Source organism: Euprymna scolopes, chromosome 8, assembly GCF_053919585.1.
Source record: "Euprymna scolopes isolate OS-2025 chromosome 8, ASM5391958v1, whole genome shotgun sequence".
Lineage (NCBI taxonomy): Eukaryota > Metazoa > Mollusca > Cephalopoda > Sepiida > Sepiolidae > Euprymna > Euprymna scolopes.
Genome location: NC_136489.1, coordinates 92,331,573 through 92,350,135, shown reverse-complemented (window position 1 = coordinate 92,350,135; position 18,563 = coordinate 92,331,573). Strand labels below are relative to the sequence as shown.

The 18,563-nt window shown below is 35.7% G+C and overlaps 1 protein-coding gene across 1 annotated transcript in view; it reads right to left on the bottom strand.

Moving 5' to 3' along the window:
• The window catches only part of LOC145283630 (uncharacterized), a 107,823-nt gene extending 106,624 nt beyond the window's left edge, over nt 1-1,199 (bottom strand). The window contains exon 1 of the mRNA XM_080132583.1: nt 52-1,199. The gene's annotated coding sequence lies outside the window, so the exon portion shown is untranslated. The remainder of the gene's footprint in view (nt 1-51) is intronic.
• Nucleotides 1,200-18,563: the final 17,364 nt, after the last annotated feature.

The following is an 18,563-nucleotide window of genomic DNA, read 5'->3' as shown; positions in this document are numbered from 1 at the left end:
TATACAATGGGAAATAAATAAATAAATCATTTATAACCAATGTCAAAATACCTTATTATATTTTTAGTATACAACCCAAAAGGCGTTGATATGCCGTAAAATATACGGAAAAATTTCGTTTCGTTTTGTTTTTAATTTATTTTTTATGTTTTTATTTAATTTTCATTGACTTTTTTTACTTGTCGTTTTCCTACTTGTATCTTATAGTTTACTTCGATAAAGTAAACTTGTATTATATTATGTACATCGTAATTATACAAAAAAGTTTTGTGTATTATTTTTTCTTTTGAACTTTTTTGTATCATAAATTTCACTTTGAACGAGTTGTTTACAGTAGGTATTATATTTTTATTACCCAATCCACAAAAGCGTTTAAACGTCGCAAAATATCAAGTCAAATGTAAGCTTTTTTTTTTTTCAAATCCTGTTCTGCCTTTTCCATCTTCACATTTTGTTTTGATATGATTTCGTTTATTTTTTGTTTCTGTTTTTATATATTCCTTGTTTTGAATTTTTATCCTTTTTAAATCCCTTTTCTACAATTGTTTAATTTTTTTTCTTTTCTCTGTGTTTTCTGCTCGTGTTTCTTTTGTCTCCACTTTTTTTTTATCTTATTGCATTATTCATATTATTCAACAGCTTCTTTCTCTATCCTTTCTGTTCTTTTCCTATTGTCTTCTCTCATTCCAGTTTTCCCTTTTCCGTTTTGATTCACCGAATTAATTAATCTGCCTCGCTCTTTTTTTGTTGATTTTCTTTCCTTTCTTTTTTTTTACTATTACTTTGCTTTCGTTTTTATCTACCGTTTTCCACAACTTTTCCAATTGTCCTGTATTCGTATTCGTTTCGGTTACTTATTTACGAGTGTAATTATTTTTCTATTATAATCTTTTTAAACCTCCCCATAAAGTTGTTTAAAAATCCAATGGTCTTGTCGATCCACACTTTCTATTCATCCATCAAAAGCAACACATTTAAATTCTCATTCACAACGATATCCTTGTAATAACATCCAACTTCAGCAAATATTAATCTGTGAGATTTTATATCACTTTTTTAAACGGCAAACTTGTCTAGTTAATGTTATTATGCCTCTCCAAGCGCCGACCAGTGTTTTTCTTTTGTTAACTCCGTCACCGTTGGTAAAAACAATAAAACAAAGCAAAAACATTTCCAACTTCCCCAACGTCTATCAACAAACCGAATCACCTAGCAACAATCACTTTTACAATGCACCCTATCAAAGAAAGCAATGGCCGCTTTATTGGTTGACTGCGCCCAGATAAAGAAACGGACAGTAATCCCATCACTGCAGTGACGCAACTATGACAATAATAAACAAATCGCCAGCAAAGGAGTTACGTAGAGTTTGTCCGTTAATTTACGTACAAGAGTTCAACTTATAAAAAAATGACACCAGCGTTGTTAATAAATTTAAATAGCAGTTGGACTAGAGGGGATTGTTGTCTGACCAGTCCAAACAATAAATGTAAGTATTTGTGATAGAAGAAACAACAACCCAATAACGTTGTTGTAATATGATAAATGGAGGTTAGACTGAGTTATAATCTCTGTCCCTCTGTAAAACATTCATAGCAAGAACTCATTAATTTTTACCATGATCGCAAAGAACTTTCCTTTCTTTTCCAGTGTACATAAAACCAGACGGAATTTCCATGAGCAAAGCTTGTTTCCATCTGTGGAATAAATTATCACAGGATTGCTTCCCTACAGACTACAATATGGTCATCTTTAAATTAAATATCAACAAATATTTGGTGAGCCGTACTGTTACGCAATAAAGTTTTGTTCATTTTATTCATTGTTTTCAATCCTCTCATCGTGTTGTCTATCATTGAACTGAGAATCTCATTAATGCTTATCATCAACTTTTTGCTTTGGTAAGTGATGCATTATTAGTATAAAGATATATGATCTAACTACAGCGATGGTCGTGGTGGTTGTAATAAAAGGGGCGTTTTTTGGCGGTGGTCATCATAGTGATGGCATTTTTTATTTACTAAAGAGTCTTCGTTTATCAAGGACAGATGCCATTCGAGGATACGGATTAAATAGATTGTTCGTTGAATAATGATCGACATCGCGAGAGGAGGTGATTATCCTAGATGACAGCACAACAACTATTTGTTTACATTAGGCTTGAAGATGACCATGTTGTAGTCGGTTGGGAAGGTGTCTTTACTTTCGGTAACCTTGTAACTCTCGCTTCCCTTATTTTGTCTCTTAGTTCTCACATTTTATGATCGATGTTTCTGACAAAGGAGGGAGAATTGCTGTTTTCTGGGTCGAAATCTATCCCTCTATGATTTAACGTTGGTTAGTTTTTGATCTTGTAGTATTTTTTTTTTAGCTCCATAAATGCATAAAATAGCACCATGCTTTGTATGGAGCAATTGCCATTAAAATAAAACTAGTGATTAACTCACTAGATTGTAATATGCGTATGAGAGGAATTCTCTTATTGCATTAATGATGCCCGATATAGATTCATACCTTTCTCAAATTAATTAGAGATAATATTAGAAGGATGATAATTTTGCAAACAAAAGTGAAACCACCTGTAACTTCGCCATCAAAGCCTTTCTCACCTTGCTATTGCTTTTAACGTTTTAAAAAGCAACACTATAATATTTGTACTGAATGTAACTCTGTCAAAGACGAAGAATATGAAATAACTTCAACTCGCTTGTTTTTTTTTGTAGCAACAACATTTATTTCTTCATTGGTACAACCGTACCTTCACCCTTGAATCGTAGTTGTTGCTGGATGAGTGAAGCTGTTAAGTTTCTGAATTTTTGAGATGAGGATTGGTTATTCGTATTATTTGGATTCTTGGGACGTCTGTTCTTATCTTAAGTGCCATTTTCACAATATTTTAGAATATGGTAACTTCCGATCTTCTCCAGGTGTATCTTGTCGAACTTGGGAGTCTGAACAGAATTTCGAATGGAACTCTTTATATACGTCACGGGGAAAGCATTCTCTCGTTCTTTCAGCTATATAGAGGTTCTAGGTGATTCGCAATTGTTATTTGCGGTCGACCAGACTAAGAATTGAACCTTCAACCTTCAAGAGAAGTCCGACAAAACATTCCCGAGTTCGACAAAATACACCTAAAGAAAGTCGACCGAAAAGTTGTTAAAATGACACTCAAGATGAGAACAATAGTCCGGAGAGTCCGAACAACACGGAATACTTACTGTTGAGGGGACGCACTCCTACTGTCCGCAATAATGGACTATTCCATTATGTCACTTCCATCCATGACGTAATTTCCGGGTAACGAGGACCGATCGACGAAGTCAGTCAGAGACGGATACGCGGAGAGTATAGTCATCACCAACTAATACAGCAGTTGAGCAAAGATATTACCTTTTTCATATATTTTCGTTAATACATATTTATTTTACTGTTACTGTGTTCTTCATCAATTATTCAAATACTAACTCTACAACATTGACGATCGAAAATTCGAACTTACACGAGAAATACAACTGTTTGACGGCGAGAGAATTCGATTTTACACCAAAATAACTTGTCAGCGACTATTCGAAATGACTTACGCTAGAACCCTTAAAAAAGGAACAAAAACAAAAAACAATGCAAGTAAACTCTGACTCAAATACGAGAATTTTTTTTGACTAAGTTGTAAGTAAACTCTTTTTGTCTCTACGAAAAAAGTGAAAGAACTGTAAACCAAACGTTTTTTTTAGTAATGTTTATTTTTTATTTCTTGTTAAGTTGTGCCAAAAGTAATTTTTGTTTCTGAAAAAGAAAACCCCGACTTCTGTGATAAAACTTTTTGTAGTTTGAACTGTTTACTTGTTGCAAAAAAAGAAGAGAAAACATAACTGCCCCCTTTTAAGAACAGAAACTGCCCATTTTTAACGGTTGACCTAATTTTGCAACATTCACTCGTTTATTGATAAATTAATTGCACACTGGAAAACTGAAATTTTTAATTTGCTCAAGATTTTTTCTCCTCGAGTTTTGAATATTTTTCCTGTTTCTAACTCTCGTTGGAAATGAACATTTTATTTTATAAAATGAGGGCATTTATTTTGCTAGCAGGCAAAGAAGACATTTTTGTTGCAGTAATTTTTTGCCCCCCCTTATTTTGCCAGTAAAGTTTTGTATACAGAAATACCAAGTGAGACTTGCTAACCTTCACCCCCCACACAGAAAGGTATTTGTTGCCCCTTCGAGATTTATCAAAAAGAACAGCAACAACATATATTGGAGGAGAAAATGTTACTTTAATAGAAGAAACAATATGAGAAATTGTTACTTTAACAGAAGAGACACGATGAATTGTTTTTAAAAGTGTCGAGAAGTGACAGGCGATAAAGTAAAATCCGAGGGAGAGCTGACACTCCTTGTGACGTTAAATGGTGTTCCCCAAAAAGTGGGAGTTTATATACATAAGACATCCGAAAACCTCTGGAATGGATTGGATGGAGCGATTTGAATTGCGGGATCAACCTATGAACAAATTCTGCCATAAGTTAGAAGACTCGTCTACAGGGACACAACGACTGAGTTAAAGGAAAAAAATTCGGGTCTCGGAAGATGTACCAAGGCTATAGCCAGATTGTACCTATTTACTCTGCCTCCCCACGGGACAGAGTTAGACACCAGGGTCGTTTTTTTAACGTGGAGAAAAGGTACAGAAATAAAAATTGTCTCAGTCGTGAAGGATTTCTCCTCCACCGAAACAGGACAAGAAATAGAAGTGCAGCATCTGAAGAACAGATACCACACTTTGATCTTGTCCCGAAGGCCAATAAAAATAGCCAGATTGAAGGGAAACGCTCTACCCATTTTCAATAAGAAACGAAACGTTTCGTTTGCGACAACTGAAAAAATTGATAAGGAACTGGATCGTTTACAAAAGACCGGTATACTATCGAAAGTGAGCACCTGTGATTGGGCAGCCCCTACCGTATATGTACCCCAAAAGGCCAATCAGATTAGTAAATGTGCAGATTTCTCTACGGAACGACGCTCTAAAAGATTGCCACTGTCCTCCTCACATCAGAGGAGGCATTCAACAAACTAAACGATGGTAAAATATTTTCTAAGGTGGACTTAAGCGACGCGTATTTACAGATCCCCGTCGAGGAGGGATTTTCAAAACTCCTTTGCATCAATACGCACAGGGATATTCTAAAGTTTGAGAAGTTAGCTTTTGGGGTCAAGGTAGCACTTGAAATCTTCCAGCAGATCATGGACACCATGCTGGACGGCCTCGATTTCACTTGTGCCTATTTGGACGAGATCGTCATTGCCAGTAAATCCACAGGCGAGCATCGCAAACACATACGCGAGGTTCTGAAAATAATTCAAAGCTTCAGTTTTAAAGTGAAAGAAGCTAAGTGTGACTTTCTCACGAACGAGATAAAATACCTAGGTCACATAATTGATAAAAATGGTAGACACCCTAACCATAAGATGCCAGAATCCATAAAGAACAAGCCTGCTCCCTATTATGTGCAAGCAGTCCAAAGCTTTCTGGAACTGACTAACTAATACCAAATCTTCTTAAAGAACATGCATGACTTGCGCGCCCCACCGAATGAATGGCTGAAGAAAGAAAAAGCCCGAGATTGGTCGCATGAATGCCAAGCGGTGTTTGAGGAAATCAAGAATACTTTAACATTGGATCTTTTTCTTACACACTACGATTCAAAGCTGAAACTAATAGTAGCGCGCGATGCAAGCGCATATTGTGTTGGAGCTTGTATACTTCATGTAATTCCCGACAGTACCAAAAAACCGATCGCCCATGCACCCAACTCGCTACTACTATCCGAGAGACAGTACTTGCAGATCGAAAAAGAAGCACTAAGTATCATGTTTGCCGTTACGAAATTTCATAGATACTTACAAGGCAGAAATATTGCTTTGAAAACGGACCAGAAGCCGTTGCTTACGATTTCGGATAAAAAAAGGGTTACCGACATATACTACCAATAGATTGCTGAGATGGGGTACAGTCTTGCTGAATAATAATTTTACACTGGAGTACTTGTCATCCAAACAAATTAGCCATGCCGATAGCCTATCTAAACTGATACCTATGGAAAGAGAACCTTTTGAGGATTCCATCATTGCTGCTCTTTATACTGACTGTGAAATAAAAACAATGATAGGCAACACAATTAGAGAGCTTCCGGTATCCCTACCTGAAAGTAAAAGAGAAGCAGATAAGAATGACTTCATCCGCGACATCAAAATCAAGATCACCATGAAGTACGACAATGTTCCTGAAGTATTCTCGCTTTGCGACGAGGTCTTACTATATGGAAAAAGAGTGGCGATTCCAAAAAGTATCCAGAAACGAATTCTACGGCATTTTCACTCAGGACACTCTGAAAAAAGCCGAATGAAGAGCTTAATGAGAAGCTACGTCCTCTGATCTAACATGAACAAAGACATGATGGAGTTGATAGACTCTTGCATAGGTTGCACCCACGCTTCAAAAGCACCACCCATTAAACTTTAACCCTGGCGGAAGACTGACCAGCCGTGGTCTAGAATTCATATCAATTTTGCAAGTCCGTTCGACGATCACTATTAATTAATCGTAGTCGATAGTTACACCAAGTGGCTTGAGGTATTACGGTGCAAAAGACCGACAACTGGAACAATAAATTTCCTACATGAACTATTTGCTCGTTTCGATGTAGAAGACTGAATCGTGAACGACGATGGAACTCAGTTCATGTCTCCAAAGTTTAAATTTTTTTGTTAAACACATCACCACTCCCCAATATCACCCTAAATCTAATGAGCAAGCAGAACGTTTAGTGGACACTCTCAAAAGAACACTGAAGTAGGCTCAAGGTACCCCAATAGATTAAGCCCTCCAACAATTCCTACACGTGTATAGGATTACACCTAATCCTAACACCCCAACAGTGTCCTTACCGGCAGAAACTATGTTTGAACAGAAGATGAGATCTATTTTTGACAAACTCTTACCAAAAAAAAAAACAACAACAAAAAAAAACAGTCAAGACCATAAGTGACCACTTGCGTATCCAGTAAACGTTTCATGCCAGGAGAGAGGGTTGTTTTCAAAAGTTACAAAAATAACACCTCATTCTTGGATGTGGATACGATCAGTAAGAGAGTCGGTGATATGGTATATATCGTGCAAGGACTGAAACATACCCATAAACGTCTCAAAAACCAATTAAGAAGATGTTGCGCAGATGACGCAGATGCCACCAGCGACTAGAGGAAGAACCGATCGAGACTGTTTTCAGGACATTTGATCTCGAACCTCCCCAAATGCTTACTTAGATAGTCGGTTCAGAAAAGAACACTTATGATAGATCCTAAACGTATGATCGATCTTAACGTAAGAAATATTAACAGCTTTTACGAACAAGCTTGAGAGAGTGGTTTGAGGACCCACCCCTATTGTTTGGAATAATGAACTATTCCATGAAGTCACTTCCGTTCATAACGTCACTTCCGGGTAACGAGAACCGGTCTACGAAGGACCAGACATGCGGAGAGTATGGTCGTCACCAACTAATACAGCAGTTGAGCAAATATATTGTTTAATTTACCTTTTACATGTATTTTCGTTAATATATATTTATTTAATTGATACTGTGTTCTCCCTTGTCAATTATTCAAATACTAACACCACGACACTTACTTTAGTTGATTTTTTTCTCCTAAGCTTAACTTATATCGATGCAAAAGCCATTGGATACGCATGGATTTCTTTGGATTTAACATAACGCGCCAGTCATTTTTGTTTATAATATGAACTGTGTACTTTCCTCAACGAGAAATGAGTGATCATTCTCTTCATAAAATTAAAGGGTGACAGTACTGAACGTTGAGTAGTTTCTTAGGCTACTTAATGTAATAGTTACACAATGTTTTTATGGAAATCACTCCAGACAAGGTGTGAAGCCACTTGATGTAAGAAGCTAACAATAATGCCAGATGATGGTCGCAGGAACATATGCCTATTAAAATTAGTCATGAAAAGACTAACGTCACGAAAAGGCTAACGCTATAGATAAGGGAAAAACGGTCAGTAGGAAGCTTGTAATTCTTGACAAGGAGATACCGCATTAGAAAGCTGTATTATAACTAGGTATCAAAACAGCGAATTGATGGAGAGCATTAAGCCCCGAATAAAACATATCGAAACAAAGGAAACATAGAATAGATGAGATAATTTTGAATAATACATGCCATAATAGTATTTATAGAACAGATTGAGACTAGTAACATCATGTCTGTGCGAGAGAGAGAAAAGACGAAATGGTTAGGCTGATCAAATTACAGGTACGTTTTTGCTCCTTGTTAATAACTCTAAGATGGGACACAGATTCATCAGCCTAAATATGACATACTTAGATATGAGAAAATGTTAAGAGTGATAGAGTAGAACCAACTGTACAAGAAACAAAAAAAGCAATAGGTATAATATATGAACCCAAGAAAGATTTGATGAGAAAGAAAGAAGATGTTTCAGAATCGATTTCCACTCAAAAACAAGACCATCAACATAAAATCTTAATAAGAAAAGGGACACATCTACGATTGAAACATACGAGCTGAGCCTTAACAAGATTAAGCGAAACAAGCCACTTCGCACTCGAATTCATACTTGAACCCAGATCAACTTCTTCATTATATGCATATTTCAATTGATCCGAGGGAGATGGGCAAGACACTATGCCAGAATAGAGAGTAGTATGATTAGCATAGATGATACTACTGATTGTTTGATGAGACATACGACAAGTAAACATTTGCTTGTTTAGCTAAATCATATTTTATACTAGCGGGGGTACCCGGCGTTGCCCGAGTGTTTGTTTCCGGGACGGGGGGGGGAGTTTTAAAAAATGTTATGGTAGTTAAGTAGGAAGGATCAAACCCGGAATCATGAGTAAAAGTAGGAAAATAAAGTGTGAAAAAAAAAAACAAAAACATCTGCAACGTTAACAGTTCGGCCACCAAGAAAAGTCCATTCCAGTTGTTTAGGGGGAAAAAAAAACAAAAACAAAAAAAAACGACTACGGTAGGTCGGCGCGAACGTGAAAATATAATGTGAATTGTCCAGCACGCTAACCACTACGCCACAGAGCACTGCAGCTTAGTTTAGTGATTTTAAATAACTTCACATGAAAGAACTACGAAGCCAAACCGGTGTTCTCTTCTCAACTGTTCCTTGTGAACGATCCCCAAACGGTGTTAAGTGGTGGCAGGGGGAGGAGGAATTTATTAGAGAGAAAATATTTTACCACTTCCATTGATCTTAACCGATTTTGGCCGTGACTTCTCAGCAGAAAAAGTATAGAAATCTAAGATTATCGAGGAATTTGAGAAATAATAAGCCTATAACACACCTCAGATATTGTTCTGCCGTTTGTGCATATTATATTTGCATGAAATATCTTGATTTTTAATCCTATTAATGTCAAAATCAGACGGGAAAAAATGAGTTCATTTTATTTATATAGAATAGAATAGAAGAAGAAGAATAGAAGAGAAGAGATGAAAGAATTAAAATTAGACAGTTGTTGCGAAGATTGAAGATTCCATAAACGTAAAGTATGGTATTGAAAAACATGAGTGCATAAATCTAAATGATGATCTAAACAGAGGGAGATGGGCGAGAAACAACACCAGAATATAAAGTGGTATCATCAGCACAAACAGATTCGCAAAAGGTTGAAAACATAGCAACTTTAGAGCGGCCTAATTATTTTTCTTAGGTGAGGGAGTGTTCTACACTGGAAGCAGGGTACATCTGATCCAAGAGAGAAAGTTTCAGAAGACAAATTTGCATTTCAGTAAGAGGGCATTCTGTATCCATCTAGTTCACAGTTGCAGTTCAGCCTCTTCTTTATATTTTGCTAGGGTTGAATCCGGCCAAGGAAGCTTCTCATTGACTTAAAATTAAAATTGTCGTAGTCATTTCATGAATACACAAGTCTCATGAGAAAAGTATAACGAGAATATATTTACTTTTGGCTAAAATAGACACAGACGCGACATTCACCCTAAGCGGATTGAACCGGCTTCGTCAGAAAGAGGAAGTGTAATGGGGATATTATGTTGATAAGAGGTCTCCATTCGCATGTATATCATGGTTAGGGGAGATGATGATGTTAGGGTTTTGCAGACTTTAGAGTGAGCTTTCAAGACCCTTCTACATACAGCGCCTGATATTTCCAAATAGTCACCTATCTGGTACTGATCAAGATCCAACTTTATTTAACTTCGGTACCTAACGAAAACCGGTACGTCAACATGATTATGCCGTATATATGGCCAAATACCTGGTCATTAAGTAAATGTATAATATCAGCTGACTGGTGTGTTCGGTTATTGAGTGCGGCCCGATTATCAGGTCGCACAATCTATGTGTATAGCAAGCTACCGAACAAAATATGGCTCATTATCGTATAGTCCATGTGTACAAATTATGCTCACCAGATGTTCCCATAGAAGAAGCTATCAAACAGGCAATTATTTTCCTATTAGTGACACTGTTCCTAATTTACAGAAGATATTTTTTGTAGTGTAAAGCATGTTAAATATCAATTTTCACACTGTTATACACTGTTCGTAGGACTCTCTACACTAATGTTAACTTCTCTACACGCTGAGTTATTTGAAGTACTGACACTGATATTAAAAACCCACACTTCTATTTAAAAAGTTACCGGTTAGAAAAGTATTGCTATACATCAAAATTTGAGTTTATACTTAGTAATACATTTTTGAAAGCACTAGTGCGCGTATGTGAGTGGCAATAAAGTATGTATGGCGTGTGAAAACCTCTGAAAACACAGTTTTCATGTTACCCTTGACTGTGTTCGACCAATTTGATTTTGAGTATCTATTGCAAATGAATCAATGATTACAAGTTGTTATTTTACCGGAAGAAATTTCGGAGTAAATAATGACAAGAAATTTGATAAAAAATAGCCACGATTAAAGAGAAAGTATTTAGAGCGATAATAATTTGCTATGGCATTATCAATAATAAAATTCAGCGTTTTTAATTTTGACAAAATATAAGATTACTTTCGAGTGTTTTTAATAGTTACAAAAACAACTAAAGTTATACAGGATCGATTTGTACATGAATAAAGAATTAAAGAAATTATAGTCTGATTAGTTTTTTTTATAATTATTTGAATAATAAGGAAAAAGAAAATTAAAACAAATTTTAATATTAGCAAATAGCCAGAAATAAATAGCTGAATTAAAGGGAAGTAATTAATGTAAACTGCTTGAAAAGAGTTAGAATTTTTATATAAGATTTTTGCATGATCCGACTATCACATTGAAAATTGATTAATCTTTTCAGAAAGAAAACAATACAACTGTCCACTGATGTGAAGATATCAAGTGTGAGAAGAAATATAATGATTATGTAGGTGAGAGTGAGTGATAGAGAGAGAGAGAGAGAGAGAGAGAGAGAGAGAGTGTGAGAGAGAGAGAGAGAGAGAGAGGGTGTGTGAGAGAGATTATGTGTTAAGGGATGTGAAAAAATGAACTATAATGAAAGTAAAAGAAAAGAGTACGAAATATGTGAAGAAGAAAGATAGAGAGAGAGAGAGAGAGAAAGAGAGAGAAAGAAGGAGAGAGTTTGTGTGAACAATATATATATATATATATAAAGAGAAAGAGAGGGAATGTGTGTTTATGAGAGAGAGAGAGAGAGGGCGAAGGTGTGAGAGGAAATAGAGCGAAAGACAGAGGTAGGAAAGGAAGAGAGAAAAGGAGAGATAGTTATGTAGAGAGTGCGAGAAAGGAAGTACTTAAAAGAGAGAAAGAGAGAGAGAGAATGTGGAAAGAGTGTTTGAAAGAGAGACGATGCGGATAAATGAGAGAGAGAGAGAGAGAGAGAGAGAGAGAGAGAGAGAGAGAGAGAATAAGAAGGGAGTGTGTGTGTGTGAGAGAGTGTGTGAAAGTGATATATGTATATATATTTATTCTTTTCATTCTGCTACATAAAATAACGTGGAAAATAACCAATATTCGTAGCATGTACATCTGCCTTCCTCATGTTAGCTATAAAAGGAACCACTATCGATCACGACGCTTAAATATTTATTCTGACATCCTCGACTTTTATATTTTTTTTGTATTTTTTTTCATGGGTTTGCTGATGTTTGTAACAAAACCAGAACTAGATTTATTTTACTGGTGATCTTGTCACAGGGATAGTGTTTATGTAGAAACAACAGTGCAGTATCACACAAATTGTACTTGTCATATTTTTATAATAACGAATGGTGATCAACATTTATTTCAATGGCTTGTTAACTCGAAAACCAAGTGGTTCCCAGCTTATATACAGATACAGAACAAAATCATGAAGTTATGCTGTTGATTTCCCAAACACGTTGTATATACATAATCAGTCATGACTCCAGTTATGGACCCTGCTTGCATAGTTGCCAGGGCTTTTATAGGCATTGCCTTTGGTTTAGCGCCAAACAGCGTTGCCAAAACGTTAAACCACAAAAAGGTTTATCTTTTTCTCTCTTTTTAGTAAAAAAGAGTTGAATATATATATATATATATATATATATATATATATATATATATATATATATATATATATATATATATATATATATATATAGTACCAGTAGAAATGTATAATTATCTACCAGAAGAGACTTTGGAAGCAAACCAAAAAGTATCTTCTTAGTTTTATACAAAGTGTTTATATACAACAATTCAAGTATAATTTTGATCGGAAAGGTCAGCTTTGCCAATTTAAAGGAAAACAGAAAAATATAGGAAGGGTCGTTTTTCATAACAATAGTGTCAGATACAAAATAACACTTCGACGAGAGATTCATAAACAAATGTTTAAAAGAAAAAGTGAGTAATTTTGTTCATCGTTTGGCAGAGTGTCGGCCCTGGACCGGTGGCCGTAAGCCTGAAAAGGTTAAACTAAAATAAGGAGTGATACGTTTCAATCTAGGGTGACCCACCCTAAAATGCCACGTATATAATCATTACCAGAAATTCGCATGCCTCTTTGTAATGCAATCATATTTAGTATTTATTTAAATTTTCAATTTACGTTTAACTTGCCCATCAAGTTTCAGTCAGATATATCCATCAGTCCTTGTTTGACTTGTGTTCAATGATAAACAATTATAATGGCCATCTGCAGTCCAAAATTAGTCTGAGAATGTTTTTTTTTTTTTTTTATAGATATTGTCTTGGAGCTAACTACAAATGAAAAAAAAAAAAAATCTAGGGGATTTAGATCCGCTGAGTGTAACGCCCATTTGTGATCACACCTCTTATTGATGAGACTAAATTTTCCTCATGTGGAACCATGTCCGCACTCCTGACCGAGCACCAAACTTGTATGTTGTTGGTGTTGTTGGCGTTGTTGTTCTTCTTCTTGACCATGTCGTGATTCTAGTGTAGTCAATAGTTGAGGTGCAAAGTCAAAGTTTGCATAATAATAATAATAATAATAATAATAATAATAATAATAATAATAATAATACATAAAAAGACAATACATGTATATAGGCATTATGCATGGGTGACACGAGTGTGTGTGGGTATGTGTGCCGTCGGAACCTCTATCTCTACTATTATATAAAAGGAACTTTGTGTGTCTGTGAGTTCGTTTCCTTATGGACTCCAAAACGGCTGGGCCGATTTTTATGAAATTTCAAACGAAGGAACTTTATGTGTCTGACAGTGTTCTTAGAAAGGGTTTTGTATCGGAATGTCTTCCCTAAGCATCGATAATCGAAATAATCCGATTAAAGAATGAACGGTTGATTTTATCTAAAGTTAACACCTTACACAGCCTAACATCACAAGTGCATTTGAGAAATTTATTACCACCCAAGCCGAAAGGTCTGGCATTTAAAATCAGCAGTAGGTTCTATAAGAGGGTCGCGTTCGAAATGAATGTTTCTGTTTAAATCACAATTGAACTATGATACTTGACTGTTTCATTTTAAACTTAAATTCAAACCATTATCATTGCACAAGCAGTAAGGCCATATAAGATCAAAAGTAGGCTGTTCTTTGATATGATAAGGGCGTGTTCGAAATGTTTAGAACGCAATTGAAGCATGGTACTTGACTTTTACATTTTAAACTTTAATTTCATCCATTATATATAAAAATAATTTTATAAAATCAACAATAAGTTCTCTACAGTGCAATGTATACTATAATGTATTGTAAACTAATTCGCTGCGAGAACCATTCCAGCTTCCTTCCGGTGCACTGCTATGGGTCCCCAACTAGAGCAGGCAATCAATCGATTTGATTGAAAAATGGGCGATTTCACCGATTTTGATGACGATAAAAATATAGGAGTATGAAATATTCATTGATTATCATTCAATCCCGGGCAACGTCTGATCAAATAAAATTCACGATCTTGTGTGCAATCCAACCATATTTAGTACAAATAAACTTTAGTCTACGTCTGATTTGCCCTCAAGTTTCAATCGTGACAGACTTGATTTGCTTTAGTTATTAATTTTAAAATACAATTTATACATTCTATTCGACCCTTATTTCATTGATGATGTCACTTCTCGCGTGATTCGCACTTTTCTCCATTTTCTACAATCCTGCAGATATTAGTTCCAACCTCGATCCCCTTTCACACATGTACCTTCAGAAACTATATCCCTACGTGGACAAAAGGCCATTCAATATATTACAAATGTCCAATCCTAATCAAGTCAAAATGACAAAAGTAATAATAAATGACCGATTTAAATGCTTATATTTGATTACTTATACCGTGATCAAAATATTCTGTTTTCGGTCTTTTGTAGATGACCTCTGTCATTACTGGATAAATGAATTTTGTAAAACATCCTCGACAGTTATTGGTCTACTTTTAGCAGACCCATGTAGACATGCGTCAGGTTTGATTTACATATGGCTCTACAAAATTCAGAATAAACTTAATTGTGGAATGAATCGCATAATGATGTACATCTATTTGTGCGAAGTTATTTATGAAGAGAAACGCTTTTTTAAAAAAAAAATTCAAATACTCATTGACATGGATAGATTTCATCATCTTCAATAAGTAATAAAACATTTTTTTAATTACAAACCGTATTTTATTTTGTTGATTCTTAGGGAGGAGGATGAAAGACACTTTTTCTTTATTACTTGGATTTTTTTTTATAATACTATAAAATTAAAATATTGGATATTCCAATTCATGTATTTTAATGGCGACGCACATAAAGCATAAATATTTTCTTGTTTACACGCTGTTGCATTGCGTCAGTGTTCACAATTGTGGCACATCAACCATTTGGGAGGATTTATTAACACGAAATCGGGCCTACCTATCATATCATGCTCTCATGCCCCTTGGCTGTACTCTAGAATTGTTTGTGTTCCGCCGTCCATCGGATCTGGAACAAAAGCTATCTCAAGACATTGCAACAGACGCAAATCTCATTTTTTTCTTAGAAAATAAATTTTATTTACTCACAGTGATTTTCCATGGTCGAAGTCGCGTCACCGCTTCTCATCATTAGAAAGAGGGTGGTGGTCTGTATTTTGCTATGGTTTTAGCCGCCATTTATTTCACCACGAGAAGTCTGCCGATCCATATTCTCCGGAAATCAGAGACAAGCTTTTTCTGATCTGCTCTCTCTCTGATCTCCGTAACAAACTCCCTCTAACTAGTACGAATCTTCTCCAAAAATCGCGTTGTACAAATCGTTCTGTGACGTGGCGGTCCACATCACGCCATGCCAACGATTGCTTTGCTTTTTACCCTGTCTCTCGAATTTTGTTATGCCACCTTTTTTTATAAACAAACAACCTGTCTGTGCTAATAACTTCTAATCTAGAAAAAAAACATGAGCACCAATTCGTAATTCTATACATTGCACACGCTACAAGCGCCAGTCTGTATATGTTGGGCCCATTATACGATAACGAGAGGGTCTAAAATAAACAAAGGAAAAGGTAATCATAATACAAGTGATAAATATAAAGAGGCGACCGTGTTTATATAAATAAGAAAACATTTATTCTCACATGGAAAGTTCCGCAAAGAAAAATGTGCAAGAGACGTAATACATAAAAGGGGGATTTAACAGACATAATTATCAAGGAAAAGTATACATCAAGGTTCCTTAAACACAGCCGAGAATAAATATGAATTGCCAGGGTAAATGTGGAGAAGATATAAGTGTATAAGATAATATACATCTTATTAATACAAAAACTGCTATGTTGAAAAAGCTAAATGGAGATTGGACATAAAAATCTCTCTTTCAGATAAAAAAGTTTACCACAATTAACCTTACCGAAAGGAGTCAACGGCCACCATCTTTAAAGATTGCTGCTGATTCTAGCCTCCCCTCTCTCAACTTAATTATTACTGTAACTTCATCTTCAAAAATAACAAATGTAGCAATGTGAAATTGGATAAAATCAACAGTTTTCATAAAGTTAAATATAATTATAACTTCTTATGCCTTATTTTTGTCTCTTTTGATTTATTAGCACAGGGGCTTAATATTCTTAATATTCTATGATATTCAAATTACAGGATGGCCCAAGTGAAGTACCGATAATTATGGATGCTGAAAGTGTACTGTTTGCAACAATGAACTGTCCAGTAATGAAGAAACATTCATCATCAGCCAGAAGGGAATCGATTCCATTAACAGAGCTTCTGAACAACGCGGAGAAAAGATCATAATTGAGATTGGTTAACGTCCTCACAAAAAATGCAGACAGCGTTGAAATTGACCGTAAAAACAGGTCCATCCATAATGAAATGCCATTTCGTGCAATCCGCTTTTTGTGTGTTTTACTTTAAGGAACATTGTCTTTTTTGTGGTTCTGGAGCAAAATCTGATAGAAAGAAAAGTGATATTGATGTTTCCCATGTAGAAACTATTGAGTTTCAGGACAGGGTGTTAAATGTTTGTGGGAAAGTCCTAAAAAATGATGGATGACCACCCACTGTTTAAGGTAGAATAGGTTATGTAGCTGACCTTGTTTCGCAAGAAGCACGTTGTCAAATAACATGTTTTGTAAACTTTGATTCCAATAAAACATTCCTAAGGTATTCTCTTCTGCTGATTCTTCTAAGAAACAAAAACTGGGTAGACCATAAGATTCAGAGAGAACGCAGGCATTTCTGGAAGTTGCTAATTATTGGCAGAAAAAAGTACGAGGAGCAACTCACAATTGTCGATCTTGATAAAAAAATGGAGGAAATCTCGAGAACACTGGCTATTAACCATACAGTCTCTGATACATGAAATCTTGATTGCTAGAACATTTCAAAGACTAAATCATTGTGACTGAAATTAATAAGAAACGTAATGTTATTAGGTTCTTAAGTACAGCAAAATGTATTGTCCATGAATTCTATGCGCAGAGCCGTTCAACAGACAATTCAGAATCAGAGTCGATTAGAATCATAGAGACGGCAGCCAAGCTTACCAAATATGACATTAAAAGTATCCAGACAAGTTCAGAATATTACCCGTCTATGAATGATCGTGTACAGAATGCGATTCTTAAATATGTCCCTAAAACATTGTTGATCTTTCTTAGGAAGATATTTCCAGGCAAAGACAATGATTTCAAACTTACATCAATAGGGCAAGAAATAATGCAGGCTGTTAGTTCTCTTTGCATCTTTGTAGTTTGGTTTAGCAGTGGAAATGCATGACTAATTTGGATCTAATTGATACTCTGAATAAGCATGGTTTCTCTTCATCTTAGTCAAAGTCCAGAAATTTGAACGAAGTGCTGCCTTTGTTCATGGCGCTGAAACTCTCTCCCCTTTGAAACTGATTTTGAGCAGTTTGTAGCGGATAACGTGGACCATAATGTAAAGAGTATTGATGGATTCAATACATTCCATGGTATAGGCATCATAGCATCTTTTACGCCCGGAAAAGTTAAAGCAAAACCAGTTTCAAGGATTCAGATCCTTTTAGTAGATATAATAAAGGTTGGAAGGATCAACATCAAGTATCTAGATTCAAAGCACACCAACAAACCACCAGTGACATTTAAAAAGCTCCAGATCATGAAAGTTGTCGATTCCCGTTGTAATGTTGACATCATTAGGAAGAGTTCACTAATTTTACATCCGTCCAGGTCTTATGAATTCAATGCACAATAGAACATATCCTGAGAAATCAGCCACAGTTTTTTTGGCAATGATAGACATGGACTTTGGTAACCCAACCTTTGTGTACTCAAACTTTCGCCAGGAAAAACAACATTACACCAATTATAACATTCGATCAGCCAAGCAATGATGATAGTAGAGCCACAGCCTAATTCTAGTACCTTGAAATCATGTCTTGCGACTAGGTGTGCTCCACACACAGATGAGCTTGTTGTGGTCAACTGGTCATTTAATGACAAGTTCTGGATTGCAAGAAGTTTCGATCTTGTATATGCTGAAAACACAGTCAAGCACATGCTAAGTGGCAAAGCAATTGCAAGAGCCATTCGTGCTCACTTTTTAGTTGATGCTGCTCTTA